The 18,665-nt window shown below is 33.6% G+C and overlaps 1 pseudogene across 1 annotated transcript in view; it reads right to left on the bottom strand.

Moving 5' to 3' along the window:
- Window positions 1-11,793, bottom strand: part of LOC114173671 (uncharacterized) — a 49,958-nt pseudogene extending 38,165 nt beyond the window's left edge. The window contains exons 1-2 of the transcript XR_014993067.1: window positions 11,599-11,793; window positions 11,404-11,496 (exon numbers count right to left, since the gene is read on the bottom strand). The product of XR_014993067.1 is annotated as an uncharacterized LOC114173671 (transcript). The remainder of the gene's footprint in view (window positions 1-11,403; window positions 11,497-11,598) is intronic.
- Window positions 11,794-18,665: the final 6,872 nt, after the last annotated feature.

Below are 18,665 nucleotides of genomic sequence, written 5' to 3'. Positions count from 1 at the left end.
ATAAAATCCTTTGTTTAGATAGAGAAATTCAAAAGCATTTAAAATGCAAACATTCTTTTTGGAAGTATTTCAATTAGCTAAATTAGTATAAATTCAAATACCCTCAAAATAGGTGGAATTTGAAATTCTTCTCACTTAACCTCACACTCTAGACATCTCTAGTAGAGTTCTAGACATCTCTAGTAGAGTTGTCAATATGGTCCGGTTTATAGATAGGCTCGACTAGCCAGGTGTGCCCGACGACCAAGACAGATCGGGTAGGCCCGACAACTCAGAAAGGTCGAGCAGGCCCGACAACAAAAACTGGTTGTGCAGGCCTGGCGACCCACATAGGCTGGGCGGACCAGATGAACCACACGTATTCGACTGGCTTGACGACACAAACGGGTTGGGCGAGCCCGATGACCTAGACAAGTCGGACAGGCCCGACAAACAAGACGGGTCGGGCGAGCCTAACAACCAAGACTGACCAGATGGGCTCGACAATCAAGACGAGAGTTAAACGGGCCCAACGACCAAGACGGATCGAATAGGCCTAACGACATAAGACGGGCCAAATGAGCCCGATGACCAAGATAGGTTGGATGGGCCCAAAGACCAAGACGGGTAACACAAACCTAAACACCAAGATGGGTCGAATGAGGCCAACGACCAAGATGGGCCTAATGGGACCAATGACAAAGAGAGGTCAGACGGGCACGACAATCAAGATGGGCCGAACAGGCACGACAAAAGACGCGCCGAACGGGCTCGATGGGCCTAATGACCATAACAGGTCAGATGGACTCAACGACCCACATGTGTCGTGCGGGCTTGATGACCCATACGTATCGGGCTACCCGACAACACAAAACGGGTCAGACAGGCTCGACGTCCCAAATAGGCCTGATGATCCAAACAGACCAGGTGGGCTCGACGACCCACATTGGTCAGGCGGGGCAGACGGGCCAAGCGACTTAGGGGTGTCAAGCGGGCTCAGAGACCTAAACGTGTCGGGTAGGCCCAACGATTCGTACAACTCGTCTTTTGAGTCAGATTTGTGAGATATGTGAATGTTCGATGTCCATAGTGTGAGGTGTGTGTTACAAATTATAATATATACGTGGATAGAAACCTCACCTTACTAAATTGATTTTGTGAGATTAAGTTAGGGTTAAATGGCTCTACCTTAATATGATATTAGGACCATTAATAATGTCTTAAAAAAATTAATTAGGTATATCAAGCCTACATTTATTACCAAATCCCAATGTTCTGAAGAGAGTGTATTACAAATTTCACATTAACCAAAGACTTATTCAATTTTATGATATATATATATATATATATATATATATATATATATATATAAATTGATCAGTAGAGGGGAAAAAATTTAAAGGATCGCAAAGAGAAGTAAGGCACTATTCGGAATAGTAAAACAAGATAATGATGCAAATAATTAATGCAGAAATATAAAAGAAGACCAGATTTATACGGCGGTAGTCCGCATAATACTAGTCAGAGGGAGAGGAGAAAAGCATATAAAATAAAACCAACCAAATTAATGGAAATAAAAGAAAACTAGAACGGCGGTAGTCCGCGCTGAACTGGCTAGAGGGAGAGAGAGAGAGAAAAATAGGAAAAACATTGAAAACCTTTATTGTTTTGAACGAGGAATACAAACAGATTTTGGAGACATATCATACCTTTTGGCACCGATTTTCTAATGAACCGCGACATAAAAGTTGGAAAAAATTGCAAAAGTACCATTGCGCCATTTTATGCTTCGGTTAACTAACAACCGAGGCCTATAACACGAGTTAAAAGGCCAAAACTACACTAGTGCCCATTGGGTATAATTATTGGGATTATATTGATGCTTGGACCAGGGTGTTCTGGTATCAAAATAAAACCTATCGTCATTCATGGCTAATTTATTTCAAAAGAAATAACAAGTATAATTTTTCAAATTCGTTCCTCTAATGGTGGGACTTTTGTGGACCAATCGAAGAAATCCTTCCCTCCCCAACAAAAGAAGGATTTAAATTGTTTAAAATCAAATATGACCAGGATTCAATAACTCCTACAGATTTGAAGTTCTACTCTGAATTTTCCTTAGCATGGGAATTCTCATGACAATATAAGTTCGGAAAGAAAGAACATCCAAATAGACTACCAATATTACAAAGGAATTCCTATGTAAAGTGGTGGATTCAATTTGACGCTTCTAAGGCAAGTCCAGAAGAAGTTCGTAAATGGTTTATGACAAATTCAGAATTTCTAAAATTGGCAGATCTAGAAACTTCTCTGTTCCTTATCCAGAAAGCACAAATTATTGCCGCCTTAAAAGCTTCAAAATCTAAAGAAAGTTTTGCAGAAAATCTGCAGAATATTCTCAAGCTATTAAAAGATGATGAAGGAACCTCCTCGAAGAAATCATTACCAAGATCTTTAGCCTCGGCAGCCTCTTCAGATGACGTGTTTCGGAACGAAGATGACTATTTCGGAATCAATCTAGCAGAAGACTAATAACCTACACTATAGCCACAGTTCCACTCATGATACTGGTACTGTTGAAACATTAAAATTTATGATTATAAAAGGAGTGCTCGACCATGTTGTGAGACACCCTTTTTTCATTTACTAAAACATCAGATAGAGAAGTTAGAGAGAAGGCCTCTGAGTTTGTAAGCTTTTTTCTTTCTTCCTTTCTCCAAAATCTAATTGTATTCCTCGTTCAGAACAATAAAGGTTTTCAATGTTTTTCCTATTTTTCTCTCTCTCTCTCTCTCTCTCTCCCTCTAGCCAGTTCAGCGTGGACCACCGCAGTTCTAGTTTTCTTTTATTTCCGTTAATCTGGTTGGTTTTATTTTATATGTTTTTCTCCTCTCCCTCTAACTAGTATTGTGTGGACTACCGCCATATAAATCTGGTCTTCTTTTATATTTCCGCATTAATTATTTGCAACATTATATTGTTTTACTATTCCGAATAGTGTCTTACTTCTCTTTACGATCCTTTAAATTTTTTCCCCTCTGCTGATCAATTTTCTCCTTTGGTTATGTAATCCGAATTTCGGACAAGTTTGTTTTCTTCTGGGATATACAGTTCCTCCCTTGGAATCTTCGGTATTTCCCAGTTATCTATTGCTTGGTTAATATCTTCAAAGCAAACTTCTTCTTTGAAGATACTATTTCTTGGAGGGATTTCCTCTTGTGTCTGATTATGCTTAGTGAGCAAGTTTTGATTTGACCTATTTGAGGTAGAAGAGGAGGAGGCAGAACTTTTAATAGAAAGACGACGGGAAAAAGATCGAAGGAGACTACTCATTTTGTATGATATTTGGTATCCCACCCTCATTTGGTTTCATAAGGCATTATATATCAATGTTAAATTTCCATGTATCCAATAAATCTAGTTTTACAAAAACTCTCTTTTTTATTTCCGGTTGCTAGATCTAAATCTTAGGACAAATATGGGTAAGATAGGCTTACTGCCCATGACACGAGACTTATTGATATAATTCATCTTAAGATCTAAACTAAAGGAACCAGATCTCTAGTTTGATTTATACAAAATTAAAATAAACCTAAAATCCATGTTACCAGATTTATCTTAATATATGTTAACTTAACAATAATAAATATCACCCTAGTTCCCTATCAGGCTCTGGTACTAGAGGGGAAAATTGATAACTCAATATCCCATTTTTTGATTGGTTTCATGCTTATACCATAAAAAATGATATAAAATATCATTTCCAAGAAGAAATCATAGATTTCAAAACCACTAATGTCATCACGATATGGCATCTCAAAGATGGAGAAAAAGTTCAAACCGAACTACCTCCAAAAACACAATACCAACTCCCTAACCTTAGGGATGATAAGGGAAATCCAGTAATAGCTGCACCCTTCAAAACCAAAGACCTAAATGAAGAATTTTCTTCAAAAGATATCAAAAGCCTTATGGAACAGGTCAATTATACAAACAAATATCTTCAAGTTTTAGGAGAAAAAGTAATCTCTCCAAAAACTGAACTTTTGAAAATAGGTAGTTCTTCAGGGCAGACATCTACCTCAAAACAATTAGAGAAACCTTTGTTCAAACCTTTCAAAATAAGTCAGAAGGCTAAACAAAACCTATTAAAAGCTAAAGCCACTTCTGATCAAAATCATGGTGAATTATTAAATAAGATTAATAATTTACTAACAATAGTTGTTCACGATACTCCTCAACCCACTGAAGAAATTTCTTCAAAACTCAAAATTAGACAACCAACAAAAACCATAGCCATCTTAGAACAAAGCTCAGATAATGAATCTGAACTCAATACTCCTTCACATATCAATCCAATCTTGGTCACTGCAAATAAGCAATGGAAAAGCTTAACTAAACCAACAACTCTGTTTGACACAGATGCAGATTCAAATTGTATCTTAGAAGGATTAATCCCTACTAGGTACTTTGAAAAAATATCTAAAAGACTTAGCACGACTAACGGTTCTAAATTGAAAATCAAATACAAATTATCTAATGCAATTATAGAAAGCCAAGATTATCAAATAGAAACTCCATTTTTGCTAGTCAAAGACCTAAAAAATGAAGTTATTTTTGGGACACCCTTTATCAAAACATTGTTCCCTTTAGAGATATCTGAAGAAGGAATCTTGACCAAGCACAATGGTAAATCTATAATATTTAGATTTATTAGAAAACCTATCACCAAACAAATCAATCTTATTCAACAGAAATCAAATCAAATCAATTTTTTAAAAGAAGAAATTTCTTTTAAAAATATTGATTCCCAATTAAACTTGCCCCAAATTCAACAAAAAATCAAAAAGGTACTCCATTCAACTGAGTCAACCATTTGTTCTGACCTACCAAATAACTTTTGGTCTAGGAAGAAACATTTATTTGACTTCTTATGTTAATAAACAAGCTTTCAAATGAATGAAGAACTTATTCGCCATTGTCAAACAAAGATCAAAGATCTTTTAAATAAAAAAACTCATAAGACCAAGCAAGAGGCCTTGGTCATGTGCAACTTCTTATGTTAATAAACAAGCTGAACATGAAAGGGGTACTCCAAGGTTAGTTATTAACTATAAACCCCTAAATCAAGCCTTAAAATGGATTAGATATCCTATTCCAAACAAAAAAGATCTTAATAGGCTTCATTCTGCTAAAATCTTTTTCAAATTTGACATGAAATCTGGATTTTGGCAAATACAGATCCAAGAAAAAGATCGGTACAAAACTATCTTTTTAGCTGTCAAAATAGATGATAATGGCGATCCAATTTATAATAATGGTGAAACCATCCCAGATGCTGTTAACACTTTGGTGTTTACAATAGCCCAACACTTCATAGGAGATCCATCTTTATGGAAAGATAGGTCTACTGAATTATTATCAAATCTTAGGTGTAAAACCTTAGGAGATTTCAAATGGTACAAAGACACTTTCCTTACAAGAATTTACACTAGGGAAGATAGTCAACAACCTTTCTGGAAAGAAAAATTCTTAGCAGGACTTCCTAGATCATTAGGAGATAAGGTCAGGGAAAAAATTAGAAGTTTAACCCCTGATAATATCATTCCTTACGACCATTTGACTTATGGTTAACTTATCTCTTATGTGCAAAAAACAGCCTTAAATATATGTCAAAACGATAAACTCCAAAGACAACTTGCTAAGGAAAAATCTCAAAGTAGAAAAGAACTCGAAACGTTTTGTGAGCAGTTTGGTATACCAGGATGCTTTACAAAGAAAACTAAGAAAGTTGTCAAACAAAAACAATTTCCAAGTACTAGACCTAGGAATAGTAAACCAAAATTTCGTAGGTCTAGGAAACCATTCCAATCTAAAGAAAACAAAACACAAACTAAACCACCAACACAAAGATCAAAAAGCATTATTTGCTACAATTGTAGGAAACCGGGTCATACCAGTAAATACTGTAGACTCAAAAGAAAATTAAGCAATCTCAATCTAGAACCAGAAGTGGAAAAAAAGATCTACAACCTTCTAACTGAAACTTCAGAAGATGAATCTGATCCAGAACTCTCTGAAGAAAATCTCAATGAAATCCAAGAGGATGAACAAGAATCATCCTTTGACAATGATAACATTCCAATTGTGAATGTTTTAACAAAAAAGCAAGATCTCTTATTTGAAGTAATTAATTCCATTCCAGATCTTAATAAAAAAGAACTTATTTGAATAAGCTCAAACAAACCCTAGAACAAACTTCTAGGAAAAACTTACTAGTCACAAATAGGTATAATCTTAAACCTATTTTCAAAAGGTTAGAAAAATCTACCTCTAAACCAGTAACCATTCAGGATCTCCAAGCGAAAATCCACAATATCAAAAAAGATATAAAAGAAATCAAAGAACAACAAACAATTTATAATGCAAAACTATCAAACTTAGAGGAAAATTCTGATCAAGAAGAAATTCCTGAAACATAATTAGAAAACAAAGAAGAGTTCAGAGACTTTCCTAACAAACCGGTGAGTCTTTTGGATAGAAATATTCTAGACTCATTATTTCTAAACATTAGGCTTCATGGTTTAAACATGAAGGATGGATCTTTTCCTGCAGCATTGCTATATAGAATTCAGTACAAGGTTATGAATACCTGTAACTCTAGAGTTCTACTGAAAACTACCGATATGGAAACAACCCTATTTGTCACTAACATGGCCAAAGCTAATGTCACAATTCCTAGGCTCATCAAATGGGATGAAGTTGATTTACCCATTTCTTGGCTGTTAGATAGGGCTACCCCTAGTGCTCCAAGGCATACTCTTGAACTTCGGGAAATAAGACAAACTGAGACAAGAAAAGTAGAAATCATCTTTGACAGAAGAAATTCCTTTTCCTCCAGATTTGAGGCTACTAGATTAGAATATAGTTCTGCTAGGAGATCCTTCTCAATAGCCTCACAACATACACATCAAGGTAGTTCTTCCAGAATAATTACTCCTGAAACCAATCTCCAAGGTATAGAAACAATTAATTCCATACCTAGGCCCGTTTACCAACAAAATGAAGATGAAGATCATAGATCTATTCAATCTCCAACCTGTTCCTCTCTTCATGAACCATATGATACAATCTAAGTTCGTTATTCATAAAGAATCACTTTGAAATAATTTTTATTCGAAAGAATTACAACCTCAAATAAATTGGTTTTTTAAAAATTACCAAGATATTATATATATATATATATATATATATATATATATATATATATATATATATATATATATATATATATATATATATATATATATATATATATATATATAATCCACCTTATTGAATTAGTTTACGAAGTTGAATTATAGTTCAATTTCATTACTTAAATACTTGTGTTTGACTGACTTTGATTATAATTTTGTTTCTTATTTTTTTTCTTTACTAATACATCTGGAGAGAAAAAAATAAAATTAAACATACTCATTTAATTTCAAGTAATTCATTCTGCACAAAAATTTAATAGATTTAAATAAACTTTTGAGGTGGTTACACTTTTAATCTCTTAGAAAGGACAATAGCTCCGTTTAAAGTAAACTATAATGCTAGCATCGGGTTTTCTCAAATTAAACTAAGACCAAACTGCTTTTAAAATTTTACACAAAATTTTCTATTGTACATTAAATATCACTTTTTTTTTTCTAACATGTACCTTCGTAAAGTTAGTGAATATAAGTATAATTTATTTGAGAAAGCATCAACGGTGTCATTGCATTAGGGTGTGTTTAGTTTAACGTTGAAGAATTAATTTCAACTAAATCAATTTTCTGAGGTAAGAGTAAGAATTAGTTTTTTAAAATTTTTACTTTCTAATTAATGTTGGAAATCAAGCTCGTACTGATTCTATATTAAAAAATCAATTCTAATTAATTTTATGTTAATTTGTCGCATAAGCAAGCACTTACTCATCCATTTGTTGTTCAGATGATGTTAATTGCATGTGATTTTAATTAAAGTTTTCCGATGTTAAAAATGTTCATCTTCTATGTATATGATGCATAATTGATAATGAGATCAGAAATAAATATCATGTTTCTAGTATAATACTATTCAAACAAATCGCAAAAGAAAATTGCAGTGTGATAGTTATTTTATTAGAAAATAGAACTCGACAATTTTATTTTTTTGATTGATAATAAATCATGTGGTTAGTATGTTAATCCTAAAAAGAAATCAACATCAGCATATTGAGTCCAATCGATTTAGTAAAAGAATTGGGTTAAATATTTTCAGTTTCTGTAATTATATATAAAATTAAAATTTGTCATTTTTTTTAAATTTATATAAAATTCATTTTTATATTTATAAAATGTGTGAATACATCTCTATTTTTTAATGACGTTAATTTTTGCTGAGATGTCTAACGGCTGATGTGGACACGTATCAGTTACGTTCCTAAGATATGTAATTTTAAAAAAATACTTTTTTTGGCATTTTTTTCCTTTTATTTTCCCTTTCTTCTTCCCCTGTTCTTCCCTCCTGCACCTCATCCACAACGCGCCGCTAATCTTCGATCTTCGACTTTCTTCTTCCGCGAGATAGAACAAATCAACCCCTATCGCTGCTCCATCTTCGCCTTCACCATCCCAGACCGCCACTGGTCTCCTCCGACGAGTTCCGTTCGACGTTGCCGCCGGAGATACTACCACCGTTCAGCACGCCCAATCAAGGTGGGTTGCCCTCAATGCTGCCGCACGACTTGTCACCACTTCCCATTCCTCCGTTGCCCTAAATCGGAGGGGTATCTTTGTAAAGACTGTGTATCTATAGTTGGCCTTGCAGTTGTGTTCTCTGTTTTCTTTTTGTCTTTGTGTTGTTAGGAAGATGGTGATTACAAGGGTTGATTCTGTGTTGGGTTTTTTTGGTAGGAGAAGGTTGGTGATGGAAGTTCTATGCGTGAGTTGGAGGCACTGAGAATTTTTATTCTGTCGTGTGTTCTGTAGGTATGATTAAGTGTGGTGAGGTGAGGAAGAGTATGATGATGGGGATGCACGAATGAAGATCACCTGCATAACCAAATCCAGACACCACACCACACACACCAACGGACATCATCTTCTCCAACCTACTTTCCTTCACAACACAACCAACACTCTCTTTTCTCTCTCTCCTCACCAACAACACTCCAAATTCACTTTTATTCACCGTAATCCCAACACACTAACGCATCACGGATCACAAATCCACACAAAGTAACAAATAAATAAGGAAAAAGAGAGGAAGAAAGGAGAAGATGGATGAGATAAGTTGGGAATAGTCCAAGTGTGAGTCAAAAAGTCTCACATTAGATAGAAAAGATAAAATTGAACATTATATAAGAATAAAGACCCATAATAACATTGCCTTAAGGTTATGGGGTTAAAGTGGTGTCTAAGGTTTTATATATATAAGACTAATGTCATATAATTATATAGAACCATAATCTCTCAATGTCATAACCATGACTATAACCATAACCCATATATGTGAAAAATAAAATATATATAACCTATCAGTGGTATCAGAGCCGATGGTTCGGAGTGACTGACCGCATAACCATAACTATAACAAAAAGGGGTCACCGATGGGGTCACTCATACACCTGAAGGGAAAATATACCATATGAAAAAAGAAAAAAAAAACAAAGGACTCACTCTTGAGGGGAGATGTTGGGAATAGTCAAAATGTGAATCAAAAAGTCTCACATTGGATAGAAAAGACAAAGTTGAACATTATATAAGAATAAAACAACATTGTCTTAAGGTTTTAAGGTTAAAGTGATGTCTAAGGTCTTATATGTATAAGACTAATGTCATATAATCATATAGAACTACAATTTCTCAATGTCATAACGATGACTATAACTGTAACTCATATATATGAAAAATAAAATATATATAACCTATCAAGTGCAGGTGTGAAGGCAGAGAAATGGAAAGAAGACGCGGAAGAAGAAAGGAAAAGTAAAAAGAAAAAGAAAATAAAGAAAATGTCAATTTTTTTTTTCTTAAATTACACTTGTGATCCAAGTATTCGACAGTGTCCATATCACTTTTGTGGTAGGACAGCTCATCAAAATGTTAAAAATTGAAAATATATATTTCATAAATATGAAGATAAATTTATATAAATTTTTGAGAGAAGAATGAATTTTAATTTCGTATATAAATATAAAAACTAAAAATATATTTAATTTAATTTTTTTTATTAAATGTCATAGTAAAAATGTTTTAAGAGAAGTATTCTTTTTAATTTAATTAAAACATTTTTAATATAAACAATCGAAAACAACAGCCAATAGGCGTACGTACGTGTGTTTATTTTTATTTTATGATAATAAAAAAATAAAAATAAAAAATAATTTTTATAATTAAGTTTATAAAAAAGTAATACGAAATAAAATAATAGCTATAAATTTATTTTTTAATTACTGTAATATATGTAATGTGTAATATTTTGTTAACTATGCGTTTTGGTATATCTGATAAGTCATCTTACATCGTTTAGGAATTAAGATCGTTAAGATCGAGTACAGTTGAAATAATTTTATCTTTTTCTAATTCTTTGAGATATTTCTTAAAGACAAAATTGTGACGGAGTTCCATACTATTCTAAAACCGTTTAAATATTTCTATCTTTCTCTTTGTCCCATAAAAAAACAATTTATTTACTTAAATTTATCATTTTTTAAATGCTTTTACTGTTTTAAATTACTAATTATTATTGAGTTATTTATTTATTTTTAAACGGTATTATTATAACAAACATTATATTTGCTATAACTTAAATCTTGATATAATAATATATTGGATATGCAGTCTTCCCCAACCATTTTTAATTTTATACATGCATTTAGTCTGATTATAGGTTTTTTAAGTGAGGTACGACGATCGAAGTATAAAAGAAAAGATTAGCAGATGCAAAATGTACCATATCTATGTCTTTTAAAAAAGCATAAAAATCACATTGAATAAAAGATAAATAAAAAAATTAAATTATTATTATAATTATAATAACTAAAAATTCTATTTTAAATCTAAATTTATGAATTAAAATACTACTTTTAATATAAATCTCACACAAATAAATGATTTAAATTCAAAAAATATATATAAATTAATTAGATTAAATTAAGGAGTTTAGTTTCCATAGCAATATTATAAATTAATTAAAAATCAGTGCATTATTTTAGAAGAAAAAGAGAGTATGTGAAGCAAAGAAAAAGTGGAAATATTAGTCGTAATTTGTGGGAAAATGAGAAAGATGCAACAATTGTTGGTGTTTTCATCCATAAGAAGAAGCAGATCTATCTAGTAGCCTCAGACTGAAGCTGTTCATCATCGTCGATATATAACTAATTTGGAAGTGGAAAATGATGAAAGATTAGCTTACCTCCTTTAACTAATACGCAGAGAGAATGGAGAATGGTGAGAAAGAAACAAATGGTGATCCATTATTTCAAAGAGACTCTGAAACGTTGAGTTACTGTACAAACACAAACATAACCACAAACACATCAGCTACAGCTTCCATTGAAAACCAAAGCAAACGATTAGAATTTCAAATCAGAGCAGAAGTTAACTTTACACTGATCGATACACCTCCTGACAGATGAATGTACTCCGTTGCTTGAATCGAGTAGAGAGCATGCGATAGAATGCTCACACTCACTACTGCTGCAAGAGATAAGAATGAAAGGACACCCTTTTTCGAACACTCACAATTTGTCTTCTTCCTATTCACGAATTATTGTTATTTATTCTGCATGATTGAAGGATACTATAACTTCCTCTTTTATATCATTGAAAAAGTCTTCGTCGTTTCTTTATTATTGTTGTGTGGTGGGTGCTATTAGAATTGACAATAATCTACCGATTTAACTTTTGTAAATTTAATATTAATTCTTGCAAAATTTGCGAGGTGGAGGAATTAATTTGCATACAGCAAAATAGCTGGTGTGTTTGGACGAGAAATTTAAGAGCGTAAATTTGGAGAATTTAAATTTTTTTCAAGGAAAATATATGTTTAAATGAGGAAATTCAAATGAAATTCAAATCGAGAGATTTTAAGAAGATATTTCAAATAATTAAAATAGTAAAATTTGAAATTCACTTAAAGAAAAAGAAAATTGAAATTTTTCAAGTTTTGGAATCCTCAATGGTTTGGACAAAAAAAGCCCACAGGTCCAAAAATTTGAGTCGGATTGGACGAAAGGTTGAGATGAGTCGGTTTGAGTCTGATAGTATTTTGAGGTTGTGAAAGGAATAGTTGATGAGATAGAGAAAATTGTGGAGATAATAGAATGTGGAAGTTGTAGTTGGAAAGAGTATGTAGTTGTAGTAGTGAGTGGTGTGTTAGATGTGGTCTTAGTTTTTGTCATTCATCAAATGATTGAGTACATGGGTATTTATAGACCTATAGAGTATTCTAGAAAGTGCTAGCCACAACTTGTGTGGAATGTTCTAGATTTTTGCCTATGTAGAATGTTCTTGATATTTTCTTCCTATCTTAGGCTTTTCTACTTTGTTCTAGAACTTTAATTACATTTCAATACTTTTATCTTAGGATTTTCTAGATTCTTCTAGAATTTGCATTACACTTTAATACTCCTCCTTGATGCAAATTCAGTAACTCCAAGCATAGCATGTAGTAGTTCAAACCTTGGTCCTTGTAGTGCCTTTGTAAAAATATCTGCAATTTGGTCTTCTGTTGTGCAGTACTCGAGTTGGATCTTCATATTTGTCTCTGGTTCTCTAAAGAAATGATATTTAATTGCTATGTGTTTTGTTCTACTATGATGTATTGGGTTCTTTGTCATTACGATAGCTGATTTATTATCATAGTTGATTGTAGTAGGTCCACTTTGTTTTTCTCCCATATCTTTGAATATCTTTCGAAGCCATATAGCTTGACTTGTTGCTTCAGCAGCAACCACGTATTCTGCTTCAGCTGTTGATTGTGCCACAATTGCTTGCTTCTTTCATGCCCAAGAGAATATTCCCGATCCAAGCGAGAAAGCATAGCCTGAGGTGCTCTTCATGTCATCTATTGATCCTGCCCAATCACTATCGGTGTGGCCAACGATCCTTGATTTAGTCATGGTTTTGTACCATATTCCAAACTCCTTTGTACCTTGTAGATATCTTAAAATTCTTTTCCCTACTCCATAATGAATCTGACTTGGCTTTTGCATGAATCTTGATAGAAGACTTGTAGCATGCATAATATCTGGTCTTGTGGTTGTGAGATATAAGAGACTTCCAATCAAACTCCTACAGCGTGATGCATCTTCTTCTTGTGCTCCATCATCTTTTTGTAGCTTCTCGTTCACCACCAATGGAGTAGTGACAGGTTTACAATCATACATCTTGAACTTCTTCAATAGGGCTTCAATATATTTCTTTTGAGAGATAAATATGCCGTCTTCTTATTGTTTCACCTCTATACCGAGGAAATAGTTCATCAACCCAAGGTCGGTCATCTCAAATGTCTTCATCATGTCTTCTTTAAATTCTTTTATCATCTCCAAATTGTTTCCTATATAGATAAGATCATCGACATATAAGGAGACAATGAGGTGGTACTGACCTTGTGCTTTAATATATAGTGTTGGCTCACTTTTTCTCCTCCTGAATCCTTGACCGATGAAGTATTGATCAATCTTGCTATACCATGCGCGGGGAGCTTGCTTCAGGCCATATAAAGCTTTTTTTAGTCTTAGTACTTTGCCTATTGCCTTTATTGATGAAGCCTTGAGGTTGTTCAACATAAATCTCTTCTTTGAGCACTTCATTTAAAAAGACTGATTTGACATCTAGTTGATAGATGTTCCATCCTTTTTGTGCTGCTAGGGCTATTAGAGCTCTTATTGTATATAGTCGTGCGACTGGAGCAAATGTCTCATTGTAGTTGATTCCTGGTTGTTGTGAGTAGCCTTTTGCGACCAATTTGGCCTTGTGCTTTTGTATAGTTCCATCAAGATTGAGCTTTGTTTTATATACCCATTTCACTCTCCAATGTCTTTTCCTTGAGGACGGTTTACAAGCTCCCAAGTGTTATTCTTCTCAATCATTTTAACCTCTTCTTCCATAGCCTTGACCCATACTTATTGCTCTAATGCTTCCTCATAGCAGTTAGGCTCAATCATGACCATATCACAAGTTTCGTATATGTCTATCAAAGATCTTACTCGTCTTGGAGTGGACTCTGGTGAAGAATCTTCTAATGGAGGTGGAGAAGGCGTACTTGAAGCTTCTGCCTCTTCTTGAATTTCTTCTTGATATTGTTGCACTGGGACTAAAGTGTTGCTTTTAACAACTTTTTCTTCTTCCCAATTCCAAGAAGCATTTTCACCAATTTCAACATCTCGACTAATGATGAGCTTTTTTGTTTGTAGGTTGTAAACTCGAAAGCCTTTTGATTGTGTGCTATATCCCAAGAATATTCCTCGTATAGTCTTGTCTTCAAGCTTGTGCCTCCTTTCATCCGGAACATGTATGTAGCAGATAGATCCAAATACTCGTAGGTGTTTGGCTGATGGCTTTCTTGCACTTCAAGCTTCAATAAGAGTCTTGTCTTGGATTGCCTTAGTTGGACATCTGTTTAAAATGTAAAGTGCAGTGTAGACTGCTTCAGCCCAAAAAGTGTTAGGCATACCTTTCTCTTTTAGCATTGATCTTGTCATCTCCATGATTGTGCGATTTTTTCTTTCTGACACACCATTTTGTTGTGGAGTATATGCGACTGTGAGTTGTCTCTCTATGCCTTCATCTTCGCAGAATTTGTCAAACTCACGAGATGTGTATTCCTTTTCATGATCACTTCTTAGTACTTTTATCTGTTTTCCACTTTGCTTCTCGACAAGGGCCTTGATTTTCTTGAATATTCCAAAGACTTCTGACTTTGCCTTTAAGAAATAGACCCATGTCATTCTAGAGAAGTCATCAATGAAGAGGATGAAATACCTATTGTTGTGATGTGAAGGCGTCCTCATTGGTCCGCAAACATCAGTATGGATCAATTCTAGTAAGTCTTTTCCTCTCCATGCTTTGTCCGTCGAGAATGGTAATCGATGTTGTTTACCAAGGAGACATCCTTCGCATGATTCATTATTCTCCTTCAAGCATGGAAGATCTCTCATCATGTTTTTCTGATATAGAAGCTTTAAGGCATGTGTGTTGAAGTGGCCAAATCTCCTATGCCAAAGCCATGAGTCATCAACTTCTGCCTTCATGGCAATATTAGTTCTAGGTTTGAAGCATATGGGAAACCTTCTATTTCTCTTCTCCATTTTTACTTGACTAATTTCTATCTTTCTACTGTCATAAATTTTGCATGCATCTTTCTCAAAGTGAAGAGAATATCCATTATCCATCATTTGGCCAATACTTAAAAGATTCTCTTTAAGATTGGGAACCAGTAAAACATCATTGATGAATTTCGTACCTTTCTTTGTCTCCACCATGACAATTCATTTGCCTTGAGACTCCACTGTGGCATCGTTTCCTAGTTGAACTTTGACATTCATAGATTTATCAATCTCTTTGAAGATGCTTTGATCTTTGGCCATGTGATTGCTACATCCACTATCCAAGTACCAACTTTTTCTCCTCCACTAGGAGGTTCTTGATTGGCATAAAATAAGCGTTGCTCCTGATTATGTTCTTAAGAAAAGTTTGCTTGATGCTTATTTTTATTACGACAATACTTCTCTACGTGGCCAAATTTCTTGCAGTACTGACATTGAGGTTTTCCATGATGCCAATAATCTTTTTCCATGTGACTTGTCTTTTTACATATGCCACATGGGGGATATTTTCCTTGATGGGTCATAGGGAAGCTTCTAGAATTTTCTTTATTTCTACAAATTTCTCCTCTACTTTTATTTCCTTCATATTCTTTATTCTGAGACCGTAATTTTAGTTTTGATTGAAAGGCATTTTCGACCAAGTCTTCTTCATGCCTTTTCAATCTTTGTTCATAAGCTTCAAGAGAGCCCATTAGTTGTGTTACTAACAATATGTCAAAATCTTTTGTTTGTTCAATCATGGTTGCGATTGCATCATATTTTTCGGGAATAGAAATTAAAATTTTCTCAACAATTTTTTTGTCAAGAATAGTTTCCCCATAGGCTCTCATCTGGCTAACTATTTCCTTTATTCTATAATAATAATAGTCTTTAATGGTCTCAGATTCTTTCATTCTTATTAATTCAAACTTTTGTCTTAGAGAATGAAGCTTAATATTGCGTACCTCATCACTTCTTTGAAACTCACCTTGTATTGTGTTCCAAGCTTGCTTTGCACTTGTGGCACCTATTATTCTCGAAAAGATTGTGTCATCAACTGCTTGTTGAAGAGCAAATAAAGCCCTTGAATCATTCTGTTTGTTTTCCTTCAACTCCTTCTTTTGAGCTGTAGTAAGAGTGGAAGTGTCTTCTAGAATAGTGAACCCCTCTTCTATAATGTCCCATAAGTCTTGGGAGCGAAAGAAATTCTTCATTTTGACACTCCAAAAATCATAATTTTCTCTTGTGAAAATAGGTACTAGAATTGATGATGTTTGATTGGTAGTGGCCATAGATTGAGAAAATATTTTGGAAGTAGTATAGAATGGAGTTCTAGTTTTATTTTGAAGTAGTTGAAAAATTTATCTACGCCTAGTAGATGACCGAACGTAGCTCTGGTACCACTGATAGTATTTTGAGGTTGTGAAAGGAATAGTTGATGAGATAGAGAAAATTGTGGAGATAATAGAATGTGGAAGTTGTAGTTGGAAGGAGTATGTAGTTGTAGTAGTGAATGGTGTGTTAGATGTGGTCTTAGCTTTTGTCATTCATCAAATGATTGAGTACATGGGTATTTATAGACCTATAGAGTATTCTAGAAAGTGCTAGCCACAACTTGTGTGGAATGTTCTAGATTTTTGCCTACGTAGAATGTTCTTGATATTTTCTTCCTATCTTAGGCTTTTCTACTTTGTTCTAGAACTTTCATTACATTTCAATACTTTTATCTTAGGATTTTCTAGATTCTTCTAGAATTTGCATTACACTTTAATAGAGTCGAAGGTCAAGTTGGACCAGACTAGGCTGAATGTCGAGTCATCCGGTCCAAACTGAATGTCGAGTCAGGTCGAGTCATGTCGAAGGTTAAGTCGGTCTGCCTAGGACCGCATGTCTTGCCCGGACCGAGGGCCGAATCGAGACGAAGGTTGAGTTGAGCCCGGCCAAGCCAAAGGTTGAGTAAGTTTGGGTCGGGCCAAAGGTCGAGCCAGTCTAGCCCGGGCAAGTCCAGCCCGGGCCAAAGGTCAATCCGAGCCGAAGGTCAGGTAGGTCGAGGCTAAAGGTCGAGTCAACCTTGGTTGAAGGTCAAGGTAGGTCGACCTTGGCCAAAAGTCGAGTTGAGTTGGGCTATACATAAGTAGAGATGGCAAATAAACCCGTCCCTTTGGGTATTGTCCGAATTCGTTCCCGTTTTGACGGGGAATCCCTGTATTGAATGGGTATGGGTATGGGTATGGCGAATCCCCGCCATTTTTATGTCTCACATTTGAATATTTCTACTATTTTTTAATATTTTATTTATTGCATATTTTCCTTTCACATGAAAATGTTTAATACTCTCAATTTAAGTGCTTAATAGCATAAACTTTTCATTTACTAGGTAGTATAAAAAAATATTATTTACTTATTATTATTCATTTTTGTTTCATTTGAAGAACTCATTTATTTCGCTAAAACAATTTTCGCTATTTCTCAATCATTGAGTATATATGTTGATATTTGAAAAGTTTCCTTAGATCTTTAAGGTATTTTTCATCTTATCATACCCTTAATTATACATTTATTTTTCTTTGTGCCATTTCTTTCAATATTCTATCAAATTGTTTTTAAGACACACATTTGTTAATTTTTTAATATTTTTATTTGTTGTTTATTTTCATCATGTAGAATACTATTTTGTTATATTTTATCTAATTATTTTTTATTTTCTAACTTATTATCAATCATACTGTAATTTTTTTCACTATAATTGTATAAATAACTTTTATTTACTACAATATAAAAATTTAATGTAATTGCCATGAATATTTTTTATCACCATCCAACATATATTGGAGTTCAAAAGATACAATATTTATGTCAAAATTTTATTATTATATTTTTTTTTGTCATTTTGATCAAGTGATGTATTAGAATTTTTAATAGTGTATAAAAAAGAAATTCATTAGAATTTAAAAAATTAAAGTAAACAAACATTTAAAATATATTTTAATTTGAATATTTGTTTTCCTTTCATATTTTTTTTTAAAATAGTTTTAAATTTTATCAACTAGGTTTCATTAATGTTTGCAAATTTAATAAATGTTTTGGTTCTCATGAAATTTTGTTTGGTATTCTAATCTAAAATATAAACAATTATAATTTATTTCAAAGTATTTGATATTGAAGAAACAATCATACTCCAAATATTGAATATTTGATAATATTATGTTTCGTTTACCGTAATTTTTTATTATTTTATAAAAATTAATTAAAATTAATATTGAAGTAGTAAAATAATGGGTACGGGTATGGGTACGAGATTATACCTGTTACCCAGTGGGGATGGGGATGGGACAAAAGTTTGAAACCTGTTGGATTTAGGTATGGG

This window comes from Vigna unguiculata, chromosome 2 (assembly GCF_037176805.1).
Source record: "Vigna unguiculata cultivar grain cowpea cultivar isolate G323 ecotype 2 chromosome 2, ASM3717680v1, whole genome shotgun sequence".
Lineage (NCBI taxonomy): Eukaryota > Viridiplantae > Streptophyta > Magnoliopsida > Fabales > Fabaceae > Vigna > Vigna unguiculata.
The sequence above is the reverse complement of the archived record's forward strand: the minus strand, read 5'-3'. Positions and strand labels throughout refer to the sequence as shown.